Source organism: Haemaphysalis longicornis, unplaced genomic scaffold (assembly GCF_048455015.1).
Source record: "Haemaphysalis longicornis isolate Haplotype H1 unplaced genomic scaffold, Haemaphysalis longicornis Haplotype H1 scaffold_75, whole genome shotgun sequence".
NCBI classification, from domain to species: domain Eukaryota; kingdom Metazoa; phylum Arthropoda; class Arachnida; order Ixodida; family Ixodidae; genus Haemaphysalis; species Haemaphysalis longicornis.
In genome coordinates, this window is record NW_027526434.1 from 619957 (window position 1) to 632500 (window position 12544).

A 12544-nucleotide genomic window follows, 5' to 3' on the forward strand; every position below is an offset into this window, starting at 1 on the left:
TCCAAGAAAGCCCCAAAACGGCACGTGGTTTCACATGGGGTGAAAACGGGGAAGCGATTTCCTGCGTAAAACGTGATAACCGTCCACGAGGCGGACGCAGAAAGGCAAGGTCATGCAATGCAAGGACAATACAATGCAAAGTAACGGTAGTTTAAGCTAGATCACATAAATACCGAAATATAAGTGGACATAAGGCTAAATAACACATACAAAGAGGGAGATATACAGTGCCACATGAAGTTCCCGAAGAGTGTTCATGCAAGATCATATTACCATTAGCGATTGCTCAGTGCAGAAGGACACAGAATGATAATAATAATAATAAAAAAGAAAATAAAATTAGCAAGGGGTACCATGGCGAAATTCATGCACATTCGTGCCTACACGGTGCGGCAACAATGCACAAGCAATACAATGACACAGTACAAAGTACCTTACGTACACAGTACACTATAGAAAGCTTTGAAAATAGTGAGAAAAGAAGAAGTAAAAACGCTTCTCTTTAAGAACAAAGTTTCTCAGTTGTTCGTTGCATCAGCCTTCTCCGGTGCCTGATTGGGCAGTCAAGACAATCGGCCTGTGTTATCATTTATGCCGCTCAAGACAGTGTGAAACTTGTAAATAAGGTACGATTCAAGGGCTTCACGGTCATAATGCGTTTTGAAATAGGACTGAAGCACCGGAGCTGTGAACGCGTGGAAGGGGTGGCCTAGATTATTTATATGTTTAGATAGGAGGTGTGGTAGGGACTTTGTGTGCTGGGTGTTTCTTGATTCTCATTCTAAACAAATTCTCAGTTTGACCAACGTACTGGGCGTGGCATATGGTGCATTCAAGAAGGTAGACAATGTTTGCGCTGTCTCAGTCAAATTTTCTTCTTATCTGGAAAGAGAATGAAAACGTGGTGCTGGTGGCGACAGAGCCTTTAGTCATCATGGGGCACAGTTCGCACCTAGGCTTATTGCTGGGTCCGCTGCCAGTGAAACTGGGGGTGTTGACCTTAGATGACGTTGCAATATCTCTGATGTTCCTCGCACGTCGGTACACGACGCATGGAGGCTCAGGGAAAGCACTTCGCAACCGTTCGCTTTGAAGTTAAATGTTGTAGTGCTTTCTGAGTATGCTGCTTACGTTGGAGGACGAAGCGGCATATGTTAGAATAAGGTTGGGGGTCGTATTCAAAAATTTGGCTTTTGAGTTGGTTATCAGGTGGCGGCGGTCTTGTTTTTCAGACTTCCTAATGGCATCATTGATGACAGACGGTGGGTATTGTTGTCGTGTTAGGTCATTAGTTAGTTGTTGACAGTTAGAGGCAAAATCAGCTGGGTCAGAGCATATCCTTCTAAAACGGAGAGACTGACTTTATGGTATGCCGAGTTTACACTGTTTAACGTGGTTGCTTTTGAAATGCAAGTATTGATGTCGGTCTGTTGGCTTCCTGTACACTGAGGTCAAAAGCTTGTTGCCTGATATTCTCACTGAAACATGGATAAAATTAATGGCAGATGCGGAATATGAGTGGGAGAATGAAATGTTCTCGTGTGCGTTGTTGAAAGCGGTCATAAAGTTTAGAAGTTCCCCTTCCCCATGGCACCAAATGAGAAAAATATTGTCTATGAACCTTCAATACAAAAGAGGCTGAAGCTATGCGTTGCTTAGAAATTCAGGCTCCAATGTGCCCATGAAAATGTTAGCATAGTTGGGTCCTATTTTTGTTCCCATCCAGGTCCCGTCAATTTGCAACGTAGTGCTTATTGTCGAACTCAAAGTTTTTCAGCTCGAAGACAAGCTTTAAAAGCACGCCGAGTGTTTCACCATCAATTGAATTCTCTTGGGAAGCATCATCGTACGCATGGATGACAGATCGGATGCCGTCCGAGTGTGGAATATTTGTATACAGCGAGGCGACGTCGAGAGTGACTAGCAGGCTATCTTCCGGTATAACTAGATCCATAATATCAGCAAGAAAATGGTTTGTATCCTTTACATACGAAGGTACTGTGGGAGGAATGTTTGTGATTAAGCTATCGATGAAACTAGAGATCATTTCTGTTACCGCCCCTATACCGGAGATGATTGGTCTGCCTGGATTTTCTGCTTTATGTATTTTAGGCAACATATAAAATCGTCCTGGAACTGGACTTAAAACTTGAATTGAGGCTACAGTTTTTTTCTGGTATTTTTTTGTCCTTGACGAGCGCCATCAGTGTCTGGCTTACCCTGTTCTTAAATTGGGAAGTCTGGTCGGTGTCGGTTGGTTTATAGAAAGAAGTATCGCTGAGCTCTCTTTCTGCCTCAGTGATGTAGTCCTGCTTATTCCTAATAACAATTGCGTAACCTTTGTCGGCGGGTTTGATTGTGATGCCGGAGTGCCCGCTTAAACCTTTTAATGCGTATTCCTCTTTCTGTGAGACATTTTTGTGATGCGGTGATCGATTTTTACATTGAGCTACAATGTCACGTTGTACCGCCTTGATGTAGATGTGTTAGCATTTGTCTCTTTGTGGGGGAGGAGTCCAATGGCGTAGTGATGGCAGCCTAGTGTCCATATTAGGGTGTTGTGATTTGCCACAATAATATTCGCTGAGCCAAGCGCTCGGGAGAAGTTCTCTAGATCCTTATAGAGTTGGAATTCGTCTATTCTCCCGGTTGCAGGGCAAAAACTGAAGCCTCATGAGAGCACGCGTTCTTCGTGAGAAGTGAGGGGGGTGTCAGAAAGATGTCGGAAAGACACGCCCCCTGTCACTCAGAAGTTCCCGCGGAGCGCCGTGACCTAGGATGATGCGGTTGAGCAGAAATGTTGCAACGGCTTCGGCAGTACCGGCGCGCAGCGCAGCGGTTTCGGCGTACCGTGTCAGGTGGTCGACGGATACGATGACCCACCTTTGCCAGCCGCAGTACAGGGGAGGGGTCCGTAGAGATCGATTCCTATCCGGTCAAAAGGTCGAATCGGGCACGCCAAAGGCTGCATCGGGCCAGACGCACAAGGGGGTGGTGGCTTGCGCCGTTGACAGTCCGTGCAAGAGCGAACATAACGACGAACGAAGCCGTACATACACACCAGTAATATCGCAGTCTAAGGCGTTCGTAGGTCTTTAGCACGTCGGCGTGAGCACGCTCAGGCTCACTGTGGAACTTGCCGCACACTTCAGAGCACCAATGGCGGGGAATGACGAGCAGCCATTTGCGCCCATTAGGGTGGTAGTTCCGCCTGTGAGCAAGCCATCACGAATAGCGAAGTGGGACGCTTGGCGCCGAATTGCTCGAGGTACCGACGATTTCGACGGGTTCGAAAGGTAGTTGCAAAGCGACATGACCCGGCCACAGATCGTTTCGCTGTTCAGATGGCATGGAACGCACGTCAACGAGCGATACAAAGCACTCAGAGGGGGAATTAGTCGTCTGGTCAGGCAACATCGGACACCGGAAGAGGGCGTCAGTGTCGTGGTGCTTGCGGCCACAGCGATACACCACGCGGATGTCAAAGTCCTGAAGGCGGAGTGCCCAGCGTGCCAGTCGGCCAGAAGGGTCTCTCAGGAACGACAACCAACAAAGCGCATGATGGTCGGTGACCACGTCGAAAGGTCGGCCATACAGATAAGGACGAAACTTCGAGAGGGCCCACACAATTGCCAAGCATTCCCGCTCAGTGGCAGAGTAATTCGACTCCGCAGGTGTGAGTGTGCGGCTCGCGTAGGCGACCACGTATTCGTGGAACCCAGCCTTCCTTCAAGCCAGAACAGCACCCAGACCAACTCCGCTCGCGTCGGTGTGAATTTCAGTTGGGGCCGACGGGTTGAAATGGAGAAGAATTGGCGGGGACGTAAGGAGGTAACGTAGGGTTGAAAAGGCCTTGTCGCAAGCCGATGACCATGACCAAAGACCCGTCTTGTTGCCAAGAAATTGTGTCAATGGCTGGATGATGGAGGCGAAGTTACGCACAAAGCGGCGGACATGCGAGCATAGCCCGATGAAGCTACGAAGCTCTTTGATAGTGGTCGGCTTCGGGAATTCAGCCACGGCACGAAGCTTGCCCGGATCGGGAAAAACGCCATCTCTGGAAACGACGTGGCCAAGGATCGTCAGCTGGCGAGCAGCAGATCGGCACTTCTTTAGGTTTAGTTGAAGGCCTGCGTTCTTCATACAAGCTAAAACGTGCTCGAGTCGCCGTAGATGCGTAGAAAAGTCGGGTGAGAACACTACGACGTCATCCAGGTAACACAGGCATACCTTCCATTTTAGGCCGCGAAGAATATTGTCCATCATCCGTTAGAATGTGGCGGGCGCGTTGCACAGGCCGAATGGCATGACGTTAATTTCATATAAACCGTCTGGAGTGACAAAGCCTGTTTTCGGACGATCCGCATCTGCCATCGGGAGTTGCCAGTATCCGGAGCGTAGGTCAAGGGACAAAAAATATTCTGCTCCTTGAAGGCAATCTAGGGCGTCGTCGATGTGTGGTAGCGGGTAAACATCCTTGCGAGTTATTTTGTTTAGGCGACGGTAGTAGACACAAAAACGGATGGAGCCGTCTTTTTTCCGCACGAGTACTACTACCGGCGACGCCCAGGGGCTGTTCGATTGTCGAATGATACCACCCACTTGTTCATCAATTATTCTCCTTTCGGAAGGGGCAACGCGGTAAGGTCGCTGGCGTAGAGGCGCGTGGGAGCCGGGGTCGATAGGGTGGCTGACCGTCGTGGTGCGACCAAGCGACGTCTGCGCACAGTCAAAGCATGAATGAAATTGACAGAGCAGTTTTATCAGTTGGTCTCGTTGGGGCTGTGTAAGGTCGGCGTCCATGGCACGATCGAAAACTTCCGGGGATACCCGAGATGCAGTGGCAGGAGGTGGGCAGAGTCCGGTCACCTCAACGTGCGGCAGGTCGTTTAGAGCGGCGATGAAAACGGCGGACTCCACTGACTCGGCGCGTCCAAGGCACTCGCCGCGGAGCAAAGAGCGAGGACTAGCTCCAGGATTAGAAACGAACAGGGCGGTTTGGCCATCGCGGATACTGAGTAAGGCGAAAGGAAGCAACAGACATCGGCGTTGGCAGAACAAATGCGACGGCGTGAAAAGTGCATTAACGTCGGAAGGAAGATAGCCGACCAAGGGCACAGGGAAGGTGGAGCATGAAGGGATAGTGGTGTCGTCGGCGACAGAAACTTTCACCGAAAGTGGTGTTGGAGAAATTTAATTCAGATGGTATATCAAGCGGCGAAAAGAACTCAACTTCGGCTCGGGCGCAGTCAATGATAGCGTTGTGCCGGGGGAGGGAATCCCATCCCAGGATGACGTCATGTGAGCATGAAGAAAGGGCAATGAACTAAACAATGTACATAACGTCGTGGATGAACACCCGGGCAGTACACGTACCTACTGGTTCGATCGAACGTGCTGAAGCAGTACGTAAGGGTGCTCCAAAATGTGGCGTCATAACCTTTTTCAGGCGGCGGCAAAGCTCTAGGCGGATAACTGAAACGGCGACTCCAGTGTCGACAAGCGCATGAGTGGCGACTTCGTGTATTACGATGTCGACGACGTTGGTGGGTGAGAACGTAGGTCTTGAACATTTCGACGATGACGCAGCTCTTGGCTCCGAAACTGCGGCGCCAAGTTTTCCGCTTCAGGAGGCAAGGGACGCCGACGCATCGGCGAAAGTGAACGGCGTTGCAGGGATGGGTGACGGTTGGTGGTGTCACGTGAGTTGGCGGGCGGAGACGTCTAGGCAAAACTGGTCGGAGCACGAGGCATCCGCTGCGGCGAGACATACGGTACGTTCCAAGAAGGGTGCCTTGCAGGCATTCCCCCGCGGCGGCAGTAACGCGCCACGTGTCCGGGAGTTAAGCAAACAAAGCAGATTGGGCGATTGTCCGGCGTGCGCCAAGCGGTGGTCGAAAATGACGGGTCAAGTCGTACGCGTGGCGGCCTCTGCAACAGAGGCGGCACCGGGTTGAAAAGAAGGTCCCGTTCTCCCCGTGTAGTCTGAGTGGTGCTGGCTACCACCCTCAAGCGTCAGATACAGTTGTAGTAAATATAAAATACCCCAGAAAGTGAAGGAGAACACAGTCGCCCAGATAGCCGAATTGGTAAGGCATTCGAGATCTAATCGAAAGGCGTGGGTTCGGTCTCCACTCTGGACGCGTGTTTTTCTTTCTCACTTTCTCATGTAATTAATAAAAAAATAATGCAACGTCACTGACGGTAAAAAATAGTTTAACCATTCCCCTGTGCCTTCTTTAGCGTTGTAGACTGCCGGCATTTCTTTCTGTATATATATATATATATATATATATATATATATATATATAGACCGTTCCAACGAGGGCGCCGCCATCTTGCGTGCGCAGCGCCCTCTCGTAGCTGGCCGGTTTGCTGGCTTGGGCGTTTGCTTCGCGGAGCATGGGCGCCTACGGCGGCTCGGTGAATTTTCAGCTGTAGCGCGTTGTACGTTCTTTTCCGTAATATACTTTAAATGGGGAAGGTTGTTGCATAGGACCAGTTTAAGCGATCTGGCTTAAATTGGCGGCTTTTAAGGCCGCGGTGGAGATGAAATTCGCTTCGAGGTAGCGTGGTCCACGGTGGGTAAACAATGCCATGTCGAACACGTTTGCAGTACTTCATCACAATTTTTTTGTTTGCGTGTGTGTGCCCGGGATCACGTAAAGCGGGTATTTTGATCGCTTTACTGCAAAGAATAATGTTTATTAAAACGATCTAACCGTGATACGCTCGGCGCCCATGGGCAACAAACAGAAGCGCGTGTCGACGTGATCAGTGTAAGACTTGGTTTCACATCCTTTCAGGGTTTAATACAGGCAGTTTTGGGTGGACTTAGTAAATATTTGGCATATTACATAGTTTGTATTAAATATTATCGATATATCAACACTGCCACCAACTGTAAACAAAATTTCCTCTCTTTAAAATTTGAAGCTGCTCTGCAGCACAATTTAGCCGTGCAACTAATGTACAACATAAATAAAATGAACAGCACAGCTCCTGCAGAGCGTCCGCCGTTGGCCAACTTATTATTAGGCGTCCGCCGTTGGTCAACCAGACAAGCGTACGCATTTGCGTTGCTTTTATCTAGGTTTGTTGTTGCCGATAACGACACATCAAATTTGGGTAATACACTGAACCCTTTGCTGGAGTGAGTGACTGAACAATTTTATTTTGCCCGAATAGGGGATGGGGGAAGAAGGGAGGTATAATCCCCTTCAGTAGCCCCCTCCCCCCTTCCGCTCAGATTGGCTGGGGAAAAGGACAACCTAGGGAGGTAGTAGTCACTGTGAAAATCGCCAACTCCAACCCACGTAATACTTGGAGCCGGGTATCCCGCAATGTGACCGGAGCAACGGTGGATGGAACTAATACCATCTGCGGCACAGGCAAGTTTCAATGACCCATTTTAGTTTGGAAACAAGGTAGAAGAATTTTGTGCCACTACTCCAAAGTAGGGCAGTAAGAGCTCAGAAGGACAAAATTGCCAAAACTTTTGTGTGCTTTAAAATGTGCAACTCACAAGCTGCTAGTCTCGCTCATTTATTAGCATCATTTAATTAAAAGAATGCGTAAATTAGTGGTAAACCCGCACGCGCGATGCGTAGCCAAGGCAAAGGAGCAGCCACGCCGGGCCCGCCGTGATCGCGCGCCCACTCCAGAGAGGAGGAAAGGCGACCGCGCGCCGCGACCGCTGAGTACGAGAGTACGTTTCCCCCTCGCCCGATGGAACGGTCTATATATATATATATATATATATATATATATATATATACATATATATATATATATATATATATATATATATATATATATATATATATATATATATATATATATATATATATATATATATATATATAGTTTTTCCCTAACCGAGAATTTCTAGTGCTTTCACTTTATTGCTTTTATTCCCGAGTACTGTTTTTTTTCTATCAGTTAGCGCCAATTTCCTGGCCAATACCCCTGAATGGGTATGAGCCATTCTTTTAGCAGCAACCAACCAACCAAGGAGGAAGACACCGCGTTCCCAACGAGCGAAGCCTGGGGTGACGCGTCCCAAGGCACGGACGTCTCTGCACAAGCGTGGACAGGAGCGGGCCGGTGACACATCGGCTCCGGTCTCCCCACGCTCCGCCAAGCCATGCCTTGGCGGCTCCAGCGGCGACGGGCGCGTGTTTTATAGGGAAACGGCATCTTACCGTCTACCTCCGCTACGACGGCCCCAACCATGGCGACGCTCCAGAACAGTGTCGCACTCTGCCGTTGGCACAACATCGAGACAAAAAAGCCACTAGCACTTCGATTTTTCCCCAGACACTCTGCAGGTTCACTTCAGCGGTGGTCACTTGGTAGGTGTGTTTGTGGACGGTTTGTGTGGGACTTTGTAGGCTATCATAGAAGACTATTTAATTTATCTTGGGCCGCAACTGTGCTTTTTTCTTAACAGTCCTTTTTCGCCTGTGAGTGGTTTTATTTGTTTTGCTTTGCTTGTTTCAAGATTTCCTTGGTGATAAATGTCTTTTCTGAAGCCTGCACCCGTTTTCTTCTTCTTGGCCGGTCGAGACGCGTGACAATGAGTTCTATAGCCCTCGATTTTATTAATTCGCAAAAAGCTGTATATACATAAAACGGTCATTTCGTGAGGCAGTTTTTTATTTCTATATATGCTTGCATACTTCTCACAAAGGTGTTGGACAGACTGGAGGGAATACCAGTACTGGGGTCTTTGAACAATACCTTTTAAATAATTCAATGCAGGTTGGATATAAGAACGGCTCGATCGAATAGAACGGTCCTGTCTTTATGCGCATTTCGCAAGCCCGCAAACTTGGTTCTGAAAAAGTCAGAACGAAAAAACCATTAACATGAATATTGTTTTGTCCGAAAATACAAGTAAGTAGCACTCATACAAAATTCTTAACACAGCTAACGAAAAGAACATCGAAGCTTGGAGTTGGGAAAAAGACCATCTATTCAATCTTGAAACACAGAAATGTAAGCCAAGAATGCAAAGGTACAATAAAGCTGTACATCTCCGCGCGACAATGAGTCAGTGTGATGTAAACTTACACTGTACCAACGAATTGCCCGAGATATGTGAAAACGAAATGTACGAAAATTTTTGTGACAAAGCGACGTTGAGAAAGAACGGCTTTGTACCCGCCGCGGTGACTCTGGCTCTGGCGTTGTGCTGCCGAGAACAAGGACGCGGGTTCCATTCCCGGCCCCGGCGACCTCTTTTCTGATGGAGGACAAAAGGAAAACCGCCCGTGTGTTTGTGGTCGTTAAATCAAGCAGCTTTTAAGCTGACAGGTCACGCGTAATATAAATTTCAGGAAGCAAAGGACACCCAAATTTTATCGTAAAACGTTTCCCGTAACTAGACATATGAATGCTCTTCTTGCAGATAGATGTCTTCACACCAAACACAAACAATGCGTTCAGAATTACGCACTCATATAAAAAATGTGTTTTCAAGAATTGTTTGGAGTTTTGGAACGACTTTATTCCGAGCCCTTATGCAAACGTGTTCCGCAGAATAATAAATTATTACTTACTTTTTGGATCCGGCATTGGCACGATGGTGTAGAACACGCCGCACCGCCTGGTCCAATCTAGCATGACTAAGGTCTCAGTCTGTGTATACGTTCCTAGAAAGTGCATATGCCTTAGATGTTTGTTGAATCGTTTAATAAGCGCTCCCGGTTAGTTTAGAGCCTAACCTAAAAACATCATTACCACGTTTCATGCTAACGCTTCATGAAAAAAAAGACAATCGTAACACCTTTATTGAAGTTAAAATAAGGTGTAATTTACAAATACTGCTCCGTCAGTTCGTTGCAAGATTTGATAAAATACACACGGCAGGTCAATAACACTACTGAACACCAAGAAATTAGAGTTGGCTGTGAATTGAATAAAATATTTTTGAATACGAATCGTAAAAACGTGCTCCAAATTGAATATTGTCAAACCACACTTTGTTTTTATGTTTATAAAGTGTATAAAACTAACTACATAAAAAAGACAGCTTAGGAAGTCAGAACTAGACACATCGCTGTAAAGGTACTACTGCTTGATATGCAAACAATTTAATGTAACCGAGCAAATAGAAATAAACACGGGCAATGCAGTGAAACGAAATTCTTGCATACATTGCCAAGGAGAATTGCTTGTTCCTCAGAATACTGTGAACCGAGTAAGTAATTAAAGTACATTTAATATGATTGCCAGCACTCCGTCCCCCCCCCCCCCCCCCCGCAATTATTTAAAAGAGGCTGGGCATGTTAGTTGCTGATAATACCGTACCAACAAGTCAACAATGACGCTTTATTTTGTCACTTGTGCCATAAAAGACACAGGACACCTATTTTTAGATTATAAATTTTGCTTTTGTAGTGTTTCATTTGACCTAACTTACACCACAGTTAGCAAACACTTGTTTGGTTCGAGGCTTCCTCATCAGGCTTTTGGCACAGCTTCGGTGTCATGCGAAAAAACCAACCCGTAAGGCCGTACCTTGCAGTGAAGCTTGAAAGTTTGCAAGTATTGCGGAAGAGCAAATATTCGTTGCTCTACTATTTGTAAATTTCAAATATTTGAAGCAGCGGTAAAAATCGAATACCAAAAACTATTCGCAAAGTATTCTAAACTGCGAATGTTCACACACCTTCGAATATACTGCCTGGTCACTTCAGTATATGTGTATAATAGGTTTATACAAATAATTTTATTAATAAAAGTTAGAAAAGCTGTAACGTACTCATTGTGTAAGTTTGACGCATTTATTCGAAATCATTGATAAGCGTTGGGTGCAGTTGATTCCATGGTTAGCCACCCTGTCTTCCCTGTACTATCTCGTTCCTTCCTTTACAGTACGGACATTCGTAGGGGCACGTGTTGGGTAATATGTTGTGTTGTGTTGTAGTCGTGTGGGTTTGTAGGCGTCTGTACAACGACTTTAAACTTACATGTCGGTAAGGGAATTCGGTGGGTCTTTTCTGCTTTCTGCGAATCCCAAACGGAAACAAAATGTGTTGAGTGAAATCAAGAACAGTAACCTCATATCAGGCGACACAACCCGCTGAATTTAAGCACATCACGAAGCGGAGGAAAAGAAACAAACAGCGATTCCCTCAGTAGCTGCGAGCGAAACGGGACCTGGCCCAGCACCGAAACCCTCGTCCTTGCCGGCGATCGGAAGATGTGATGTATGGGAGGCGACGTTCTCTGATGTTTGCGACGGTACAAGTCCCCCTGACAGCGGCTTGTCCCAGAGTGGGGGCCAGACCCATCTCCGCCGTTGTGCGCCCTGGATGAAGCCTTTAGTGAGTCGGGATGCTTGAGAGTGCCACCCTAAGTGGGTGATAAACTCCATCTCAGGCTAAATACGACCGAGAGACCCATAGTTCACAAGTACCGTGACGGAAACTTGAAAATAAATTTGAAGAGAGATTTCAACAGTACGTAAAACCGCTTAGAGTGAAACTGGTGGGCCCTAGAAGATCGAAAGCGGTGGGATTTAGTATCCGGACGAACGCGAAGCTTGTGGCATCAGGTAAATGGCCCCCCTCGGGTAGCTGTTCCGGCCGCTTGTGTGTGACGCGATCTCCGGGGTGCGCACTTCCCACCGCCGGCAGAACGCCGCCACGGACGCGGATCGATGAAAAAGTACCACTTTGAGCCCGGCTGTGGAGAGTACCTGCCTGTTCCTTCGGGGACGGTTTCCGGGGGTTACACCTGTGCCGTGTCCGAAGAGTTGGCCACCCCGTCCAGGTCCGATGGGCTTCTCCCGGCTGTCGGGAGGCCCGAACGATGACACCCTCTGGAAAAGGAGCGGAGAACCCGCCGGGGAGGCTTGTCGCCTCCGGTCGTTCGGGTTGGTCCCGCGGTGACGGTGTGGGTGGCGAGACACCGGGCGAGCGGGGCTTTCTCCCGCGGAGGCGCTCTCGTGGTTAGCGGCAAGTGGGTCGGTAACCGCCAGACCCATCTTGAAACACGGACCAAGGAGTCTAACATGTGCGCGAGTCAATGGGTCTCCTGAAACCCAAAGGCGTAATGAAACGCGAAGGCATTTCGCCGGCCGCGTTGCGATCCAGGACCACACAGGGGTTCGATCAAGGGAGCAGCAACGGCCGAGCGTGAGCGCACACGTTGGCACCCGAAAGATGGTGAACTATTCCCGGGCAGGACGAGGTCAAACGCGATTCTGACGTGCAAAACGATCACCCGGCCCGGGTATAGGGACGAAATACCAATCGAACCATCTAGATCCTGGTTCCCTCCGAAGTTTCTCTCAGGATAGCTGGCGCTCTATGGGAGAGCAGTCACACCTGGTAAAGCGAATGATTATAGGCGTTGGAGTCGAAACGTCCTCAACCTATTCTCAAACTTTCAATGGGTATGTGGGAGGCTTTTCGGGATTGAGGCCTCCCGCTGCGATAAGAATGCCAAGTGGGTCACTTTTGGGAAGCTTACCTGGTGCTGTGGGACTAACCAAATCCCAATAGTGCCCTTTATAGTGCCCAATTACGCTTGT

General features: G+C 48.0%; 1 long non-coding RNA gene across 1 annotated transcript in view; it reads right to left on the minus strand.

Moving 5' to 3' along the window:
* Positions 1 to 8640: 8640 nt before the first annotated feature.
* LOC144148069 (uncharacterized) overlaps positions 8641 to 12544 on the minus strand; it is a 76870-nt gene continuing 72966 nt past the window's right edge. The window contains exons 4-5 of the long non-coding RNA XR_013317959.1: positions 9564 to 9656; positions 8641 to 8839 (exon numbers count right to left, since the gene is read on the minus strand). This is a non-coding gene — a long non-coding RNA (uncharacterized LOC144148069). The remainder of the gene's footprint in view (positions 8840 to 9563; positions 9657 to 12544) is intronic.